The 5912-nt window shown below is 51.5% G+C and overlaps 1 protein-coding gene across 1 annotated transcript in view; it reads right to left on the reverse strand.

The window, feature by feature from the left end:
- The window catches only part of CNTFR (ciliary neurotrophic factor receptor), a 163527-nt gene extending 162957 nt beyond the window's left edge, over positions 1 to 570 (reverse strand). Inside the window, exon 1 of the mRNA XM_009288233.1 lies at positions 472 to 570. The gene's annotated coding sequence lies outside the window, so the exon portion shown is untranslated. The remainder of the gene's footprint in view (positions 1 to 471) is intronic.
- Between the last annotated feature and the right edge of the window lie 5342 nt (positions 571 to 5912).

Genomic DNA, 5912 nt, shown 5'->3' on the forward strand with positions numbered 1-5912 from the left:
TACTCTGATTTGATTGGTAATAAATCAAATTAATTTTTTTTTTCCTCAAGTCGAGTCTGTTTTGCCCATGATGGTAATTGGTGAGTGATCTCTTCCTGTCCTTATCTCAACCCATGAGCCTTTCATTGTATTTTCTCTCCCCCGTCCAGCTGAGGAGGGGGAATGATAAAGCAGCTTTGGCACCCAGCATCCAGCCAGGGTCAGCCCACCACACCATGACATGTGCACTTTCCAAGCTGTTCATCCAAACCTGGCCCTCTACAATCTAAATAACCACTGGCAGCATCTGCCCCCTTTGCACAGCAGCCATGGGGCTGCTCACACGCCAGAACCAGGAGCAGCCTTTTTCACACTAATAAATACCATCCTAGCCAAAAGACATATGGCCTGCAGCCCCACCACAGCCAGGTGGCCCAGAGCGCACCAACCGAGGACAAACCGGGTGAGCAAGTGTTTTAACCCACCTCTTACCTCTCCACCAGTCCAGAGTCCTTGGGGCGTCCCCAATTTCTCATCAACGTCCAGGGGATTCTTCTGGCTGCTTGACCAACCCTCGCCGCTCAGATCTGGGATTTTCTTCAACAAAACAGAAAAGACAACCTGTCAGGTTACCAGGTGGAGCTCTGCTGTCCCTTCGGGTTTAGAAAACAGCAGAGGGGGGGCATCTGTTTACCAGCCCTGACAGCTGAGGGTAACCGATGTAAACATGAAGCTCATTTAGATGAAGAGCCCTCCCACATGAGCATCACAGTCCAGCCCCAAAGCACGCATTTACTTAATTACTTCGATATAGAGACATGAAAGGGGAGAGGGGAAAAAAATACTGCAGCTTGGGGCATCTCTGATCTTCTTTAAAGACAGACAGCAACGCTCCCCAGTCAAAACAGCATAACAGCACTAAAAACGTCAGCCCAGCACCAAGGCATTTGCCCATGAGGTCTTGTGCTGCCTAAGCCCTAATCCTGCAAAGCCTCACACACGTGTTAAACCGTGCAGGGAGAGGCCAATCTGTCTGAACCCGGGAGTGTGAAGAGGAAAGCACGCATGTACGGCTTTGCAGCACGGACACCGAGGACTGGAAGTGGGAGAGAGACTTTCTGTGCTACATCTGACATGCGGCCTACTGAGATGGAGTCTGAGGCATTACTGTAACCAGCGGTGCCTTCAGTTATAGCAGCAAATATGCTTTTCATGTTAGACAAACAAATTATCAGTCGAGATCCGCGCTCATTATCTAGCTCTTGTGGCTGAGCTTGTGTTGTTCCCCCCCTCCTTTTTAAATGCTTTGAGGAGATAAAAAAGAGTCTTATGGTTCTGCATTATTAAAAATGAAAAATAGGAGCCAAACTCCACTGGCAAGAGGAAAGTCTGGGAGCCGCTCCTGTGGAGATGCTTTCCCAAGGGCGACAGTGACTCCAAGCCTGGAACACCACGTGCTTTAATTAGCACCCAACCCTGAGCTGACGAGCTTTGCCAGAGCCCTCCCTGGGATCCCATCCAAAGCCTGGGCGAGTCAGTGGGAGGATGCTACAGAAACCCAAACTACAACCCCGATCCACCCCCCACTTGCCTACAAAACCTAAATAAATAAATCCCCCCAAACCTTGCTGGGTGCCTGATAGAGAAACCCTTATTTGCAAAGCACTGGGAAATAATTAAAAAGTTTTCCCAGAGCTTAAAAGGAGGGAAGTGGACCGTTTTGTCATGCCAGCAGCGCATGGTGTGCCGCAATTTATCATGCTTGTCAGGTGTCAGCCACTGAGAAATTTAACTCCAGCTGCCCCGAGCCCAACACCTGCAACACCCCATCACTCAAAACCCACTCCGCCAGGCACCCCCGAGCTCACAAGTGACTGGCAAGGAGAGGAAAGGGCTCCTCCCCACCAAGCCTCCCCTTGCTCTGCAATGCCAATGCCAACTTTTTAATTTTTTTTCTACCCGCAGATGAAGCGGAACAGAGGAGACCAGGCTACAGCAAGTGACAAGGCTCGTTCGTCACTACCTGGCAGGGACCCACCTGGGCTGTCACTCCAGCTTGGCAGGGATAGGACATGAGAGATGGGTTTAGTACCGAGAACTCTTGGGCAGGTTTTTGCAGTGTCCTCTGCCCGAGCCGTAAGGACACGGCCCTTGCAGGGACAGCACGTTATGCTGGGTACAAAGTGCAAAATCCCAGTGCCTTGGCTGAGAGATATCCCTGGAACCTGCTCATGTGGAAAGGACTGACACCCCCTGCTACCTCTGTGCCCCGTCCTGATGGGACAAGCCATCCCTGCCACAGGCCCAGCAGCCCAACTTTTCCCATGGAAGTCAGAAGCACGGATTTGCTTTTTAAGAACCCCAAATAGAGGTCAAACTGGGTTTTGAAGGAGATCAGCATGCCCCAAGCAGGTTGCCAGCTGAAGGACCTGGCTCAGGGCATGAGCTACTGCTGAGCTAGCAGGAAGATCTGTGAGCTAGACTGCCCCAAAAACAGGGGACAGCCTTGACCACAGCTCAGGCAGGCTCATATAAGGAGCAAATATCACCAGCCACAGAGCAGGGACGAGTCCTGGGGCAGGTCCCTGCAGGAGGGATTGCACCAGTCCTGAGCTCACCCCGCATCACTCAGGACTCTCAAGTCCCAGCAATGCCACAGTCAGGACACTTCATCAATGTGACACCTGCTTTATAGGGCCTGGCTGGGCTGTCCCCCATAAATACTCGTTTTGGCCATTTCTGTAGCAACAAGCTGAGTTAGGAAGGACTTGCAATCATCGCAATGCAAAAGCACTAACTGTTTAAACTGGTCCCTGCAAAACCCTGAAGGAAACCCAGCACCCACTGCATGCTGCATGTCCCACATGATGCATCTGCATGCTACAGCAAGGGCTAAGGGATAACTGAACCACTTATTGCAAAAAAAAAAAAAAGCCAAACACACAGCACTTGCCAAAAGATCTTTCTCCCCAGCACAAGCCAGGGCTACGTCGATCAGGGATCGATGAGTTTTACTTGTACCAACAGAAGGGGCCCACGGTTTCCCAGCAGCAAGGCATCCCGTGCAAGAGCTGGAGCGTAGGTTTTGCACTCACATGTGCTCAAAGCAGCACAGTTCCTGCTGTGGGAGCAGAGCGGCCGCTACCTCCCTGCACATGCTATATATAATACACCCACACAGCAGCATTTTTCGGAGGCTCACAACTTGGCGCGGAGAAGGTGGATTTTCATGGCGTCAGCAACAAGCAGATCCCTAACACCTGGCTGAAAACCTTCCCCATAACTATCAGACCCGGTCTCACAGCGCAAAGGTACTAGAGTTTCTTCAGCGCAACAACTGCAAGAATTTTTCCTGGTGTGGTTTGTTTTTTTTTTTTTTAAGCTGTGGATAAACTAATGTCTTTTTCTCCCCCAAACTGCGTTCTGAGAGCAGCTTAAAACCCTCTTTGCTAAAATTTTCCAAAAAAATTCAGCCGGAGGCAGAGACATGTGAAGTTTCAGTCCAAATGGTTAAAGGCTGGCATACTTTCAAGCAACTGAAGACAGGGGCTTATAATCAGAAGTGTCAGGCAACCTTAATTATATTATTTCCTGAAGGAAATAGTTTTCCCTGCCTAAGTCCAGAAGTTATTAAAAAAAGTTGACCTCACTGGAACCAATCAAGATGGAGACAAGAAGCCTGTGATGGATTTTTAAGGCAAGCGAGTTCACGCATCTGTATTTTCGGGGGTCCAGGATTTTAGGACAGGTGTTCTCAGAGAAGCCTGGCCCTGCGACAGTCCCATGGCCAGGAGCCAGGATGCAGAGCCCCCCTCCATCCATCTTCCCCAAGCCCCCAGGCCGGGGGACACGGGAGCCCCACACACTTGAGGAGGGTGCCTGCCTGCGCCTAGATCGATCGCTTTGCCAACACGAGCAAAGAAAAACAGCCAGCTGCTTTGTAGCTGTCAGGAGCACACAGGCTTTTTGTCCATCTCTTCCCGTGTGCCCATAAATAAAAGTGACAGCAACTTTATTTAGGACTTCTTCCAGTTAAGAGGGGATGGAAGAAAAGTGAAAAATGAAATCGTAGCTCAGCAAAGGCGGAGGGGGAAGATCCTGGAGGCACAGCTTGGGCTGTGCCATGGCTGCAGCAGCCTGGGCTGGTGGCAGCCCTCGCACTCCTGAAACCAGCACCTCCTCATGCCCATCAGCACACCCTTCTTCTCCGCCCTTCCAGGCAAAGAAACCCCATCCCACGTGCCCCCATCTCCTGCTGCCCATCAACTCCCCAGCACCAGCCGACAGGCTTAAGCGTCTGGAGGGAGTCAGAGGTGGAATAACTGTCTCCTTTCCTCCTGAAAGAGATTAAAAAAACCCAAATAATTCAGAGGAGGAAGTCACCTGTTCCCCACACATACGCAAAGGTTGTACTTGTAGCATCAACAGCAGCCCCGAAACGCAGCTCAGCCCTGTGCAGCTTGCCAGCATGGCTGAGTGAGTGCAGCATCTCCACCAGCATCCAGTACCATGGGAGGTCCTGGCTGTTTTGGCTATAACCTCCAAGGGGTCTTTTGCAACTGAGGAAAGACGTCCTTTCTATAAAAGGCATGGAAAGAGACTCAAAAAGCAAGAGGAGGTGAAGGCTGCTCTGCAAGAGGGTTGAATACCCAGCAGAGCTGGCCCCAGGCAACGCCCCAGCACTGGGGAGCACAGCCAGGGCTGGAGCATCCCAGGTCTAGTCTACCCCAGCTCCCTGCAGCACCTCCAAGCAGTACAGCACCTCGTGTATTGCAATGGTATTGCAACACATTGAAAACACAAGCTTTGTTTCAACCTTCATCCTGCTTGTACCACTGCTGAGCTGGAGATATGCCACGTGCAGGCAGTCCCCAACAGGGGCTACAGGTCTCGCGCTGTCTGCACCATGCCTAGGAGCTAGACTGGAGTTATGCCATGCACCTTCACCTGCACACAAACACACTCAGGGTAGGCATGTAGGAAGAGACCCAGCATCCCTGGGGATGGGCACCCACCCCATCCAGAAAGGTTCAGGGTGGAAGCTGTGTGCAGCTCCCTGGAGAGAGAGGCTGCGAGTGACCTCATGGGTTTCTTCCACCACTGCCCTCTCCGCTGCTGTGAGTTAGAGATTAGTGACAGGCCATTTGTCAGCACCAGTGGCATCATCACCAATCTCATTTCTGAGCAGACATCTGACCTTGTTTGCATCCCTGAGACCTGTGTTACTGTACGTCTCAGGCAGCCTCCTGACAGCTCCCAGGGGATGCAACGCAAGGCAGGGGACCGGGCTGTGACACAGCCTGATCCTGACTCAGGATGCACAAGACAAACCTTTCAGCTGCAGGATGAGTGCTGAGTGTGCATAGGTTTGTCCCACTGCCCTACCCTTCTCCCAGCTGGTACCCAAGCAAGGGTCTCCCTTGCTGAGTACTGCATTAGGTTATGGAGAAGGGAGATCTGTCCCCCAAGCCAGCCTTACCTGAATCTCAGGAGGGGAAAAAAAAAAAACAAACCACAAAAACAACCCCCCTAACCTTTTTCCCCATGCCTGCAGCATCCTGTGTCTCAGCCCCATCTGTTGCAGCCCCACACTACCTAGCCAGCTGCGTGGTTCAATGTGCAGTACCAACTGTGACACCCAGACCTTCTCCACAGCCAAACATGATCCAGGCTGAATTTTAACCCAGATCTCACTCAATGAGGAGACCAGATTAAGATCCAGACACAGATCCACCCTGCATTTCTGAGCAGAGTTTGTGCCTGTGTCATCCAGAGTAGATGAGCTATGCCACAGGGTCCAGCACCCCTCTGCCCCAAACCAGACCATGTTGCCACCATACAAGTCTACTATGCAACTGTCACTTGGACAACACACACAGCTCCGGTTCTCATGCCTCAGAAAGGGAGTTAGTGAGACTGCAAGAGGTATAGGG

The sequence above is a fragment of the Aptenodytes forsteri genome, unplaced genomic scaffold (genome assembly GCF_000699145.1).
Source record: "Aptenodytes forsteri isolate BGI_AS27 unplaced genomic scaffold, ASM69914v1 Scaffold201, whole genome shotgun sequence".
Classification (NCBI taxonomy): Eukaryota; Metazoa; Chordata; class Aves; order Sphenisciformes; family Spheniscidae; genus Aptenodytes; species Aptenodytes forsteri.